Source organism: Schistocerca americana, chromosome 7 (assembly GCF_021461395.2).
Source record: "Schistocerca americana isolate TAMUIC-IGC-003095 chromosome 7, iqSchAmer2.1, whole genome shotgun sequence".
NCBI classification, from domain to species: Eukaryota; Metazoa; Arthropoda; class Insecta; order Orthoptera; family Acrididae; genus Schistocerca; species Schistocerca americana.
In genome coordinates, this window is record NC_060125.1 from 278,273,124 (window position 1) to 278,289,348 (window position 16,225).

Consider the following 16,225-nt stretch of genomic DNA (forward strand, 5'->3'; position numbering starts at 1 on the left):
GGGTTTGCACACTCTTTCCGACAACTGGTCAATGTGCTCAGTATATGGTGTGACCATCTCTGTCAGCAATACAGGCCTGACAACGACGGGGCATGGTGTGAATGATGTCATCAGTTTCATGCTGAGGCAGTAACGGCCATTCTTCCTGCCAAAGTTGCTCACAGTCTTGAAGAATGGTTGGTGGATGTTGACGTGATGCAAGCCGTCTCCCTAGTGCATCCAAGACCTATGGGATTTAAATAGGGAGAGCGACATCTTCTGTTTTCCAAGGAAACATCAACCTCTCGTGCTCCATGAGGTCGAGCATTATCGTCCATCAATACGAGGTCTGGGCCCACAGCATCTCGAAACAACAGCAAATAAGGTCCCAAGATCTCGTCACGATACCTGAGAGCAGTTACACGTTGTCGATTCACCTGCACAATTCCACGAAGGGGGGTTAGAATGATAAAAATGATTCCCGCCCACACCATTAGGGATCCTGCTCGATCTCGGTCTCTTTCAACAAAGTTTTGGTCCGGAAACTGGGTTCCACGTTCCCTCCAGACGCGAATCCATCGAGAATTACTCTCCAGACTAAATCGAGACACATCTGTGAAGACATCATTGGCCCACTGTTTGACCTTCCAGATGGGATATTCATGACTTCACTTTTGACCTTCCCTTCTAAGAAGACGCGTCAGAGGTAGACATATAGCATGTCGCCGACAATAAAGCCTTCTAAACACCGTTTGCCTCGATACAACGCGTCCAGCGGATGCTGCGAGCTCACAGGCTATTTGACGTGCGGTACTAAGGCGGTAATGTCGTGCCCTTACAACCAAATAACGGTCCTCTTTTTCTGAAGTCACACGTGGCCGGCCCTGCCCCGGTCTTCTGGATACAGTTTCGCTCTCTATAAACTGTCGCCACACCCAAGAAACAACAGGACAATTCACATTAAGCCGTCAGGCCAAATCAGTTTCGACTGTCCCGCTTCGTTTCTTTTTATGGCCCTCCACCACTGAGACTGCGGTAGGCATCTTCTCTGTGCCATACTGCACCGTCTGTGACTGTGTACTCACCGATTGTGGATGTTGGGCTACCCGGCAAGCACTACCTCGTTTCATAGGTGCCCTGTGTCCGCTGACCGGAATGCCATATTCCGTGCAGAGCACGATCGTACGGACACCTGGTTGACACTTTGTGTGATTATATCTTGAATTAGACTCAGGACAGGGAAATAGCTGTTTGTTGCTTTAATTTGGGACAACAGTGTGGATCCTACTGTGCGATACACTTCAGCACCGCCTCCCTGGCTGTACACGGTGTTTCTGATTTGGGTCCAGGCCTTAAGCCTTCATGACACTCACTGTCAGTGATATTTAAGGCCACATCCATCTTCGAGAGGCCTATGGCCGGCCCACTTGCAGGTGGTGAGCCGCGGTAGGCTAACACCAACATTAGTTAGGTTTACGTAGTTCTAAGTTCTAGGGGACTTATGACCTAAGATGTTGAGTCCCATAGTGCTCAGAGCCATTTGAACCTAACACCTACAGACTGCTGTCCCAGCCACCTGCGGGGCCTCACCCGCACAACGGTTGCCGCTAACGAAGTGCTGTGGTCGCATTCTTTGTCGCATGCCACGCCGGAGAAGATAATCCCTAGCGTGAGTTAGAAGTAATTAGAAATCAGCTTTGGGCATAATATAACAGTCATCCACACCAGCCCCCAAGCTCGGCCTCCTCCACCTAGTGCTACCACCTCTCTTGCTCATCTTCACGCTCACTAAAACTCCTGATCCGATGGCTTGCCGCTATGTCATTACCAGTGCTGTACCTCGTCCTTATCAACTATGTGTTTTTTCCTGACTTTTGGCGAAAACTTAATTGATAGACTTATAAGTCGCCTGAAACGGACTCCACAGTCTGACCTGTCTGTCTATGGCCAACTTATCTGTCGCCTAAAAAATGTCCTAACACACGACTGGCAGCATGATCTCGTGACTATTAACATCAATCAACACACATGGGCGAAACCCATGACACTTAATAAGCTCTCACGACAACAGGATACCAGTGTTCATACATAATACAACATTAGCCTTATTACAGTGTGCTAGCTGTAATGTATGAGGTTCATTCAAATGAGACCTGGTCAGTGCGTCTACGTTTGCCTTACAAGTAAGATGGCATCACGTAGCTGCGGGTAAGGTGGCTCAATGTATTGGTAGAGACACTGACGCGTGCGCACCGTTTGATGTTGCATAGCGCCAGTGTGGTTTCACTCCGAAGAGAAGGGGTTCGCACAAGTTTTCGTCCACTACCGAACACGCAGGCGAGTAGGAGTAGTGGTTCGAGTTTTGGCGGCGGAGGGAGTTGGAGGCCGTGAAATGTATCGTCGGAGAAAGGCCGTGTACGGCAAGTGCAGTCTGAATGGGTCAAGCGTTGCGGAATGGCGCAACAATTCCCTGAGGAGCGCGCGTCATTGGAAGACAATGCTCGTCCTGTACAGTGTTGAGTGGTACTTAAGATAGGTAGATGTGAAGTGAAGTAGAAATTAGAAAATAAATAAAAAGCTTAGTTTAGTTTAGAAGAATTACACACTGGCAAACAGCGGGCAAGGCAGCAGTGGCAACGGCCGGCGCTTGAAGTCAACACGTTCAGGAGAGAAGCGGAAACTGTCGATTCAGCCGTCAGGGCATCGCCCGACCGGCTCACGTCAAGAAGATTGTTCGAGAAGCTTTTCAACGTGACAGAAGAGGCCATCGCCCTCCCCTCATGAGCGGAGGCTGTCGATTCATCCGTCAGGGCATCGCCCGACCGGCTTACATGTTTCTCAATTGTCACATGTGATCAAAGGCCCTCGCCTACATTCCAAGAGCCAATGACCGACGTTAAGAAGATTCTTCGAGAAGCTTTTCAACGTGACAGAAGAGGCTATGACCGTGAGGTCGTTCACCTCCAGTGAACCAAAGTGAATAAATACGCGAGAAGCAGTGGGCCCGACAAAAAAGTAGAGTAGTTTTCAATTCAGTGCCGGAGCTGAAGACCGTCATGCAGGAAGAGACCAGAGGTGTACAAATTCCCCTTGCAGCCTGCTTGCCCCTAGCTCCTCTGCAACCATTCATGCAGGTCAGCCTGCCGCGACGTAAACACAAGAGTGCGCGTGTACTGAGGCATAGTGGGCAATGCGGGCGATACGGGCTCCCGCAAGCCCGGGCTACCTGGGTTCCCACAGGCCTGCCAAGCTTCACGGGACCCGCTCAGCTTGCTACGCCTTACAACAGGTTGCGCTGTCAAGCTACCGTGACTATTGTAGCCAGGTAGTTAGGCCGCAGTTCATTTATCGCAACGGTGGAGGCAGCACAATGAATAGGTCGAACTTTAGTGAGATTGAAAAAAAAATTGACAACTGGCGAATACATGCTGGTAACGAAACAGAGCACAAGTGCCGCATGGGAAACGTTTTCGTGAGTTTATAAGGCCGCTTCAAATAAATCGGTAGGTATGTCTCAATGCAAACTATGTAAAAAGCTCTTAAGTACTTATTCGGGAACCTCGAGTATGTTACGACATGTGTGCAAATTTGACAAGCAGTTCCCTCACTCCGTAAATACCTTGAAAGAGGACAAAGATTTAGTGGCCGAAAAGTGCGTCGAAATGTGTGCTAAGGACCTGAGACCATTTAGCAGTATAGAGGGAGAAGGATTTCTTAATTTAGGTCAGACACTGATCGACATAGGTAAAAAATATGGCTCAGTTGATATTAAAAATGTTATGCCTTCCCGAGTGACAGTAGCTAGGAAAGTTCAAACCTTAGCTGATAAAGTGCGCAGCAAAATGCTCCCAGATATAGTGCATGCGATTCGTTCTGGTATATGTGCCAGTACAATTGATCTATGGACAGACAATTACAAAGGGGTGCATTACATGTCCGTGACAATGCATTACATAAATTCAGACTGGCGTTTGAATAAATATGTACTGATGTGCTCTGCGTTTCCTGACTGCCCAAAAACTGGCTCGAATATTCGAAACGAGTTGGAAGATGGCTTAGGAACAATGGGTGTTTCTCGTGAAGACATTGCCAAAATTACGTTTGTCACAGACCAGGGCAGTAACATTGTCAAAGCTCTCGAAGTATATCAGCGTCTTCCATGCATGGCTCATAGTATAAACACAGTCTTGAAACATGTTCTGAGCGAACAGTTTTTGAAAGAAAATGTTCCAAATATATTAGCCATTCTTAATACAGTGCGGGCTACGGTTTCGTACTTCAAGAGAAGAGGTCTTTGTGTGAGACTGAACTCATCTTTAAAGCAGTGGGTTTCAACTCGTTGGAATAGTTATTTTGACATGCTTGTATCAGTCCATTCTCAGATTGATTCAGTAAAGGCTGTTTTACATAATGAAGGTGCCTCTGATAAAATGCTGGGTTATGACCACCATATAACTGGCCAGCTTATAGAATTTCTTAAGCCGTTTAAAGAAGCCACAGTTGATTTAGAGAGTGACAAGGATCCAACCCTATATTTAGTTCTACCGTGGTTTTATGCCTTAAAAACTCACTGTACCGTACAGGATAAGGATGAAGAGGTTTGTAATTTTATTCCATCGGATTATTATAGAACCACTTGTGAAATATGTATGTTGAGAAAATGTATTTTCAGGACATGAAACCTTTGAAACAAGCCGCTGATGCCTTCCTAGAACAGAAAATGTGCGTTAGTATGTTGCATAAAATTGCAACGTTTATGGTGGCTAACTACCGCACATTAAGAAAGTTAACCGAGGATGAAAAAATTGAAGTTTACCAAGCAGCACGACATATGTGTGCTGAAGGTAAGCTCCTAAGATAATGCATATATTCTTCATCTACATGTACATGGTTACTCTGCAAGACACACGCAAGTGCTTAGTTGAGGGTTCATCGAACCACTTTCAACTTATTTGTCTTCTTTTCTCGAATTTCGCGCGGGATAGAACACCTACAGCTCTCCGTCTGAGCGCTGCTTTTTTGTATTTTATTCTGATGATCATTTCTTCCAATGTATATGGGACTCAACAATATCTCTTCGAATTCGGAGGTGTAAGTTGGTGATCGAAATTTCATATATAGATCGCGCCACGTCAAAAAACGCCATTGTTGTAATGATTACCACCCCAACTCTTGTGTAATTTCCGCGACACTCTTTCCCCTGTTTTACGATAATACCAAACCAGCTGCCCTTATTTAGACTCTTTCGACCTCTTCCGTCAATAGTAAGGCTCTCCAACTTCGTATCAATGCTCCAAAAGAGTGTTTTGTCATTAAAACGCCTACAGAATTTCTGTGTGTCCATTCCTATTTAAGTAGGTCGTAATTGTAAGCAGAGGTATTAAGTAGAATCTACAGCCTTTAGATTTGACTGGTTGATCTTGTAAACGAAGTGTAACGGACTTAGTTTAGTACACACAGGGATAACCTCGCTCTTATCATTATTTATTGCCAACTGCTAATTTTCATACCAAAAATATATACCTTATTTAAATCGTCCTGCAGTTAGTTTTGATCTTCTGGTGACTTTACAGGACGATAAATGATAGCATCATCTAAAACCTATTATAATTTCAACTATGTGTAGTACGATCTTCACATTATTCTGCAAATATTAATTGGAACCTGTACAGTTTCAGTACAAGTGCCCAATCACAGCAACCAAGAAACAAATCCAGGGCCGTACAAAATGGCGAAATTTGAGGACTGGGCAGAAGAGCCTCCTCTCCTACATGATGAAGTCAGCAGATACTTGCAAGAACACTGTGTGAACGAGGGAGATATTCTACAGTGGTGGAAAAATAACTCCCAACGACTTCCTCGACTTGCGTGTGTGACAAGAAAAATATTAAATATACCAGCCACTAGTGCGTCTAGTGAGAGAATTTTTAGTTGCGCTGGAAACCTAATTAGCGAAAAACGATCACGTCTTAATGCAGACAGACTTAACGATCTCGTCATAATTAATTCAAACACTAATCAGCAGACACATTGAAAATACAGTAGAACATTAAACGGGAAACTGAGTTTGAGCGCAAATTTACTACTTAAGAGTGCAGATTTCTTTCTTGTGCTTTCTGGGCGTCAATTTCTGAGATAGGAATTTTGTAATGCATACAGTTCATTTTTATTTTAGACTAAACTTTTTGATTTAAATCCTCCCAAGTGACATTAATTATTGTTTGTAAACCATTTTCTGTTACTTGGGTTTGCAAAAGTAGCCAAATATTTTTAGGAGTATCTGGTTTGGCCTAAATAATACTTTCAGGGGAACTGAAGGAAAATTTGTAAAGATTTTATGTTGAAAAGTGTTCTGCAAAATAAAATATTCATTTGTGGAGTAAGGCAATACACATTATGAGTTTAAATTACAATTTATTTTGTTGAGTTCCACACACATTGCAAAATGTAATTTTATTCTTTTATTTCTATATTAAGGGGAATCCCACATGCAGAGTCAAGATGCTGAAGACCTAGACACTACAAATACTCCTAAAATGAAGAGCGTCTTTTTCCATGAATGTATTGTAGTAGGAATATAATGGAAACTCTGAGCCACTCTCCACAGCGTCTATATCTGCGTCATGAGGATTCAGACTCGTCGTTTAGGTCTGTGTTATGAGGGTCTAGAGTCGTCGTTTGGATTTGCATCATGCAAGTAAACACTCATCGTCTTAGTCTGCATCATGATGGTCCGAAATATGGTCCCTCGTGATGCAGACCTATACTACAAGTATGGACTCTCATGACGCAAACGTAGGAGCCGCGAAAAATGGCTCAGGGTCGCCATTGTATTCCCAGTACTATAGTTTTTAGACGAACTGGATACGAAACAAGTCCTTCGATTTTGTTAAAATGCATTTTGGCAATTTAGAATGATTTTGCCAACTTCGAATGAATTCACAGAACCAGTTAAATACATCCTGGAAACGTAGTTAAATATTTATATAATTGGTGTCATACTTGGCTGAAACATACTAAAGTTAATGAATCTAGACTTCCAAAATCTTAATTTGGTTCTCATTGCAGTACAGTGGTTAATAGGGGCGTAGATAATTTATTCTTCTGGAGAGGTGACCAATCTTCTTTTTGGGGGGTGGAGGTTCACTTCTTTAGTACAAATATCCATCCGTTTCGGTGTTGAAAAGTGCAGCACAGACTCCATCGAGTTGCCTGGGCATTTATTTATTCCATACTCTCGTAGTCCATCTTCCCTCCCGTATTTTCTCTCTATCCATTTAGTCCACTCCCACTATCTCTTTGATCACCTCTCCCCCCCCCCCCCCCCCCCTTCCCTTGGCCGGCCGAAGTCGCCAAGCAGTTCTAGGCGCTACAGTCTGGAACCGCGCGACCGCTACGGTTGCAGGTTCGAATCCTGCCTCGGGCATGGATGTGTGTGATGTCCTTAGGTTAGTTAGGTTTAAGTAGTTCTAAGTTCTAGGGGACTGATGACCTCAGAAGTTAAGTCCCATATTGCTCCGGGCCATTTGAACCATTTTTGAACCCATCCCTTGGCCCATCTCCCCCACCCCCCCCCCACCCTCTATCCTTCTCCTCGTCCTCTCTCTGTTGGATTCCGCCACCTCAGTTCATCTCCTCTTCACCTATCTATGAAAACTCATATATATCTGTCAACTTTTGTGGTGATCAGTGAATCATTGTAAAAGTTTATTGCTAGGTAGCATTTATTGTAATACTTTTTGATACGCAGCATTGATAGTTTTGTTTTATGGTGCGTAAACAAATGAAGTTGAAGGTGTCCCGACAGGGGAATATGCGACATACAAATAGCCATGTGAAAAACATGATTTTCAAGATTGATGCCACAAACATATAACAACTGCCCTTGCGATTTATCTATCGACATGGCAAATGTAAGCTGCACTGGAAATTATAACCGTTTAAAGTCGAATGGCATGTCGGTCGGAATCTTAGTGATACTGGAATCAAACTGTCCTCACCTTTGTACTTTCCTTTTAAAATTGTGGCTTCGATTACGTTGTTCTTTAACTTCTTCCCCGCAAGCCGGGTGCCATTACAAAGACGTGGCTGGTTTACCTTTCGCAACATGATTGCCGATCCGACTTAATTACAGATTGGGAGGCGGTAATCCGGGGAAGTCCAGCGAATTTAAAAATTCCATAGGATAGTTGAGTACATCATCTTGGTTAGTAACGGAATAAACCGACTTGTATGTCAGCAATTCGCCAGGTGTCATATTTTGAATCTGAAAATTCATTTCGTTAACATCAAGGTTTTTTGCAGCCAATATAACACGTTCACTCAACCAAAAATGGTTTGCAACTGTTAAACGACATTTGCTGTGCTCGAATTGTCCAACATGATGACTGTGAATGTGTCAGACAGCTCTCAAATTTCAGAAAGATCATAGACATTTCGTTTAAAAGAAATATATATATATATATATATATATATATATATATATATATATATATATATATATATATATATATATATATACTCATAGACAAATACATATATATACATACACACACACACACACACACACACACACACACACACACACACACACACACACACATATACATGCACATGTAAATATTCAAAAACCTTCTCCATGGAAACATGCGTACATAGTGAACTTTCATGGTAGCCCGCAAACGATGTCAAAATCTTTTGTAAGGTACTCTCTTCAATGTACTGTCCCAAATTTTATGTAGACAGTGATGTTCCTCTTGATGGTCAAGTGTGCAAAATTTCTTCAAGATCGGAATAAAATTGTAGGTTGGTGTAGAAGTGTGTAAGTAAAGTACCCTCCGCCATGCACCATTCAGAATTTTAAGCAGACAGCGCCCTTCATCCTGCTTTGAATATCAAGTGTGCCAAATTTCATCAAGATCGGAGTAAATACGTACAATTTGTCGAATTCCGTTATGTAAAGGAATCTCTGCCATGCACCATATAAAATTTTATGTAGACTGTGACCTTCCTCTTGGTTTCAAGGTATAGTGTGCAAAATTTCATTAAGATTGTATGCAATACAAACACACGGACACAATGAAAACGCACTTTCAGTTTTTGTCAAATTTCCCAATTTTTCGGTCGATTTTCGACAAATTTTATTTCATAAAAACCTTGTCCTGAGAATTACGAACACAGCAAAAAAAATTTTGCCGAACTGGTCAAGGCGTTCTCGAGTTTTACGCTTATCAACACATTTGGCAATTAATTTTTATTTATATAGATAAGTAGCCCGAATATACGCGTAGAGGAAGAATATACAAATAAAACCAATATTTTTTTACCTGAAATTAATACATATATATATTGTTGGGGTTTGTCTTTTGGTGCTCAGGTAAAATAAAAACTATCGATTAACGTTCATAATACGACAATGACGCGCGCAGACTAAACGGCTGCGTAGCGCAGCTAAGCAGTAATATGAGCAGGCAAGCAAGTTTCCCGCAGCCTGCCCGGGTTGGGTTCTGCTTGGCTTGGCTGGGAGTGAAGCAGCCTGCCCGTTCTGTTCACAACGAGCGGCGGCCTGCCTGCCTGGCCACCGGGCAAGCATGGGCGGGTTAAAAGCGGGACATGTACACCTCTAGAAGAGACTACATTGTACACAGAAGCACGAAGTCCGCCGCTGTAATGGAATAGCAAGCAGCAGCCTCGGCGCCAGAAGACAGAAGTTAAAAGGTATTTGACTTTTACGTACCCGGGTGACTCGTGAAGACAGGAAGAAGACGGCCTCACATCAGCAGCCACCTGTGAGCTGGGACTAGCAAGCGGGAGTCCGTTGCTCGAGTCCGGGACACTGGCCTTCCCCCGCCGCGCCGCTCAGCTGGCCGACGCACAACACTGACACACGTGGCCGCTTAGAGAAGAGAAACACTGGGGCGCCACATCCAAGGTATCACCATCCGATTCACGACTTCGTTCTCAATAATTTAACGGGCCACAGCACGATGCGCGTCTCCAGTTAACTGGGCGAGACGGCGACACGAGATACACACCGCCACGTGTAATCAGACGCCGCCGCTACCGCAGCAGAAGGCTTCGCAAACGACACAGCTGCCGCTCTCCGAGCCAGAACATCCAGTAAGGAAACAGTTGTACAAAACTTTCAATAAAAGTTATCTTATATAAAAATGCCGTTTCATTCTACCTCATACCCGAGGCAAGGAAGAACCCACCCTGCCCACATGTTGTTAAGAAAGAAAAAGTAATTTATTTAGTGTCAGAAGTGTTACAACAGGTTCATCGAGTCATAAAACCGGAAACAGATGCGGAAGTGCTTTAGTCTTGGACAACCGCAGAATCAATATGGACTAGATGCATCGGTTACTGGGTATTAGCATGGGCACCGCCCACACCATAATGCATCAACACTTGAACGTTCGAAAAATCTGTACGCAGTGGGTTCCCAGCCAACTGACCGCCGAACAGCGCAATACTGGAGAGACGCTGCCTTTGAGTCATCTGCAACGAAATCATGAGGAGGAATACGGCTTTGTGTCGCGTATTGTCACAGGTGACGAAACATGGTGTCACCATTTTGAACCGGAAAGCATGCGTCAGAGCAAGCAGTGGAAAAATGCGACTTCACCACCTCAAAAGAAATCAAAGGCCATGCACACCAGTGGTCATGATGTCCTTTTTTGACCACAAGGGCCCACTGCTTGTCGAGGTCTTAGAACGGGGAACCACCATGAATGTTTAGCGTAATCAACCCACTTTACAGAACTTTAGACAAGCCACCAAGACGAAACGCCGACGCATGTGTTTCCAATGGCGTTATCCTTCTGCATGATAATTGCAGCCCACACACGGCCAATGCGGTAAAGACGAAATTGCAGCAGTGTCGGTGGGAAACGCTGGAACATCCATCGTACAGTACCGACCTTTACCATGTGACTTCCATGTGTATGGACCTCTAAAACATCGATTCGCAACAGACAACGAAGTGTGTGGCTGGGTCCAGGCCAGGATCTGACAGCTGTCTACTAGCTTCTTCAAGGATGGAATCGATCGGCTAGTGTCGCAATGGGATAAATGTGCCAACAGTTTTGGCGACTATTTTTGAGTACGTATACTGTTAATAACTACATTTTTGAGTTAATGAAATCGTTACCGTTACTTTGCACTAGTGACCGGGTTTCATTTGAATGCCCCTTATATTTTGTTACCATCTGTGTGAATCACTATTATTTTATTGCTCCATCGCATCATGCCTACTTGTTTGCAATCCACTTCTTCCGAGTGGAAAATCTATACAGTGCTGCGCAATACTGTGTTGTATGTTTCTTAAAGCCTTCACGATCCCGAATTAAATCTCGGTCTCTTTTGTTCTTATATTAAAAGAAATGTGCTAGTTCACAAATTGTGTTCATTGACATGTTGAATGCCACTGGCTAGTGTTTTTCGGTAGTGTATAGTCTACATGTAGAGACTGTTTCTAAAATTCGTGTCCATTCGATCTGACTTTTGCAAGAACATTGTCACATATTAGTTTAATATTGTCAAACATCGATAATGTCATGTCAGGTTAGTATAACGTTAACATAGACAAGTCACATACTCTCATATCAGAAAAGCGTATCTCAGATATTACTAACTTTGACTTACCATTATGATTTCTGTTAAATTATCCCATAATTCATTACTCTCTCTCATCGCTGATTGTGTTCAATAACAATGTAGAAGGGCGTAATTCGGATTATCAGAAGAGGAAAAATTGGCGATACGAAAAGAAAATTGAGCAGTGTCATCAATTAGATCAGATACCTGTCAGAACGATGTGTATCTGTCCATTGAGACAGTGATGTTAATCTTCGTGCACTTATGATTCCTAGATCTCTTGGGTGTGTGCTTCTGATCTTCTACTCTCTGTTATTTCTGTGATAGCTTCCAATATTCAAAAGTGCGCCTTTTCTCTTCTATACGGGCTGCGACTGTGCAACGCATTTTCCTCTTACCAGTGGCGACGTACGTCATTCCTACTTGCACCACTGTCTATAAGTTGTTCATTATCATTAATTCTGACCTTTATCCATCTGTTTCTTCTCCTTCTATCTCGCTCTAGTACTAGGAAGAAGTTACTGACATCATTAATGCTAAGGTGATAAGTTTTCCTGCACTGACACAGGCAATTTTAGTGTTATTTTTACAATGTCTCATTCTGTCAAAGAGTTTGTTAAATACATACTTTTCTGCTATTAGTGTTGGAAAAATTCTTCATTATTACCACAACCACTACTAGCCAAGCTTTTACCTTCGAATATTTCACTTATTACGCTGTCCTGTGTGCTATAAGACCGGTACTGGTTCAGAAATGAACGTAAAAATTTGTCATGCGTTTTTTATGTGATTACTTCTGTTCCCCATGACATGGCATCCCCCTGAAATCTACCAGCAACCCTCTCGCCAGCGTTTAGGAATAATATCCTCTAATTGTTGAACTAAACCCATTGGGTACATAACTGTTTGTTCGTCCATCGTGTATTTCGTCAGTTCATATGTGTCCTTTTACTAAGAAGGGATGACATGAAATGAGGACCATGAGTTTTACCAGACGATCCCATTAAAGGTTTGGTGGTTGGTTATTCGATTTAAAAATTAGAGATTGTAATAAAATTTGGGTCATGTGGATGTTATAAAGAAGAATCTTACTTACGCAACGTCATAAGTGCGTGGGTCTGGCTGGAAGACCTGTAATCTCATTAGGAAAATATTATGAGTTGTGCCATTTCCTGTTTAACAAAGGAGTGCTGTGATCGTGTTACCTGAAACTGAAATAATGACAAAATACTTTGAAGGCATCGAACGTTGATATCCCCGAACTAAACGTCCAAGAAGACGAGGTTCTTACATATTTTGACCATACAATTTGCACTAACAGGATTGATAATTTCTGCTGGCGAAATGGCTCTCTTTGTTCTCGACTTATGACGACAGTCCAACAGACAATCTAATGTTGTAACGAGAAACATGGGTAGTTAATACAGCGATGATCAATGTTAATTCATTATGAGAGCAAATGATTGAATTAACTTTACTGTATTTTACGAGATTGACGAAAATGTTACACATTATGAAATGGCTACCGCCCCTGCAATGGAAAAGGCGTCTAGTCGTAAGTAGAGATAAAACGGAAGTGCAATTCTTTCGCGGCAGCGAGGGAGAAGTAGAACAATCATTTATTTAAAAAAATATGTCACAGAGAGTAATTAAAGGTTATTAAACCCATATCATCGCAGCTCTACCGATATGGGGGTGTTACAGGTGAGTATTGCCTTTAATTGTGAAATGACGGAATTTCTGTTCACTCAAATAACCTGCAGGATCATCTACACGAATATAGACTTTAAACTTCCCCTGCTCGTACCATGTTTCTAGTCCTTGATATCCCCTCCTATATAATTAATGTGATTACCTATTTCCTCTGTGGCAGGGAGATTTCTTTCAGTTTACTATAAATTACCCTCGCGTTGTCTGTGCATTTGGTCTCTGCATGAACAATTTTACTGTTTTGTTTACATTGATTATTCACAATAGTCTCTAAATATGCACATTGTTGTTCGTGTCTTTTCTGACATGCTTTAATAGCTTGCGTTTGCATATTATCAATTTTAACAAATTTCTCTTTTCATCACTGAATATTCTTTTCATGTGTGCCATTACTCCCCTTACAGACCTTTATTTCTTCGTCCAACCTATCCTCTAATTTCTCTTGATGTTTGTTTGCTCTTTTAATTATTTTTTTCTTTTATTCATGGATCTCCTTGATAACTCCGCCCCGATAGCTGAGTGGCAGCATGGCAGTCTGTCACCCCAAGGGGCCCGGGTTCGATTCCCGGCTGTGTCGGAGATTTTCTCCACTCAAGACTGGGTGTTGTGTTGTCCTCATTATCATTTCATCATCATCAGTGGAATGCAACGGGAAACCACCAGTGGAATCACTTCCCTAGATTCTCATGTGGTGGACTTCTCTGACGAGGCTTCCCCATGACAAGACCTGCTGTAAGGCAGAACACAGAGTTAAGTTTTCCTTGATAATGATATTTATTTTTGCCCCAGATACCTTGATATCTTCTTTAGATTCCTTCAGCTCAGTTTTCAACTTTTGATTAGTTTATTTTAGCCCTCGATTAGATTCTCTGTTCCCTGCTTTTAAATTGTTTTGGATACCAGTTCCAAATGTTTGGATTAGTGACTTCATTTCTAACATTAGTAATTCTGTTGGAAACTATTGTTTTTACGCACAATATTAGTTTCTTAACCATTACCGCCATTTGGAAAAGCGCCAGCTGATACATGACCATGACTCAACTTGCACAAGTCTTCTGTCTGCTCATTTGAAATGTCGACGTCAGATTCTGTGTCTCTTTCGTCGTTACGATAATCGATCACATAATTGTGATCTGGTGCAACAGTATCTCCATTTCCAGAGTAGTCATTTATAACAGAATTTATATTTTCATCCTCATTATTTAAATCTTTATTATTTGCATCTTGTAGCTTTATTATTTGCATCTTGTAGCTTTATTATTTGCATCTTGTAGCTTACTTGAAGACTCATTACTGCCACAGTTAGGCTATACTCCTTCTCTGTTTTTAAGAAGATGCTTTCTTTCTACTTCACTTGCAGTTTCTGACAATTTAAAAACAGTTTAGAGAGTTTATACAAATACTTCCAAGTATAGCCAGTATTACATTGTACACTTTGACAATTCTTAGTTCATGCAGTTGCTTTTGTCATCTGCTGCACGCGTTAAACTATGCCATGCAAAGCATAATATTGACTTTAATATGTTGCTATCTGCGCACTGTCATAGCGAGGGTGTCGTTGCAGTTGGATGCGCGATGACAGAGACCCACAAGGAAGACAGGAAAATGCGCAAATGTCACAGCACGTGACGCTGCAGGTCTTACAAGTGTCTGCAATCGTCATGGGCGTGGAGCGAGTAGCTATTTCAGACGAGTTTAGTAACTCTGGAGTGCGTGTTTAAATAGATGCAAGTCGTCGATAGCACACGAAACAATTCATACCTTTGATGTGTACCTTTTTAGTTAAATATTGGCTTTCCGTGGGCCCTTTATGGAGCCGTGCTTTTACGAAGTGTGCCGGACAAGCCGACTAGTGTGACGTCAGAAGTTCGTTGCAGGGCTCATGTATCCCCTGGCCTCGGCGATGACGTCTCGACCTCATCTACAGTCGTTACGGCTCCCTGAAGTCGCTGCAGACCCGACGTTGCCTCGCTCGCTGCAGTTGCCGTCCTGTCGACCCTGTCGTTGCCGTCTGCGATCAGTCGATTCGTTACGCAATGAAATCTTCATAATGATACCACTCACGTAATCCAGTGGCCGCGACATGAAAGTTAAATTAACATAGTTTTATAATGACTAATCTAACTTGAACCCTTAGCCTCACACTCAACACTCACTGCGGCGTAACAAACAACTGCTCGCTACACAACTTCAAATACCGTTCGATTACTGTCCTACACAGTTATATACAGAGTTTAGTTTGTTGTCCTCATTAGCAATTCTGAGTCTCACTTATTCAGAGAACTATCAATCATTTGTCGCCATCAGCGATGCCACACACAGCGGAATAACACGGCAGGGTATGGGCGCTAATTGTCTGAGAATTAATTAACTTTTGCAGCCGGATGGAAACAAGTGTCACGTTCGGTGCAACTAGCATCCTGCGCATTCCCTCTCTGTTTTGCTACAGATTACTATCGTCTGTTCACATTTCTACTGCGGAATCAGAGCATGCGACTAGCTGTAGCTGTGATCCACTGCATCAAGGCAGAACACAAGAGTTGTAATTGCCAACCAACCAGGTAACTTTTACGTATGTCCCTGCACCGATGAGAGAACGTTGGTCGTGGACTTCGGCACTATTTATATGAGGCTGCAAGAAAGTTACGGGTGAGTGGGCTAATGCTCCCAACGTGGTCCATCGCTACCTATCTATCTGTCACTGAATCTGTTACTTAGAAGCAAACGGACGTTTAGTCTAAAATGAGGACGTTCCCCATGGTGTATGAAGCACATTTGATAACAGATCGAGTTGACCATTCTCTACGGAATTATGCTAGCTTTGTCCGTTCAATCTGGGCGGGAGAAAGTGAGACCCTAACGGATAGTCACCAACAAAGCCGGCCCAATCATTGACAGACAATCTTTGTTGATGACTTGCTTCAGCAGTTGGGTGAGG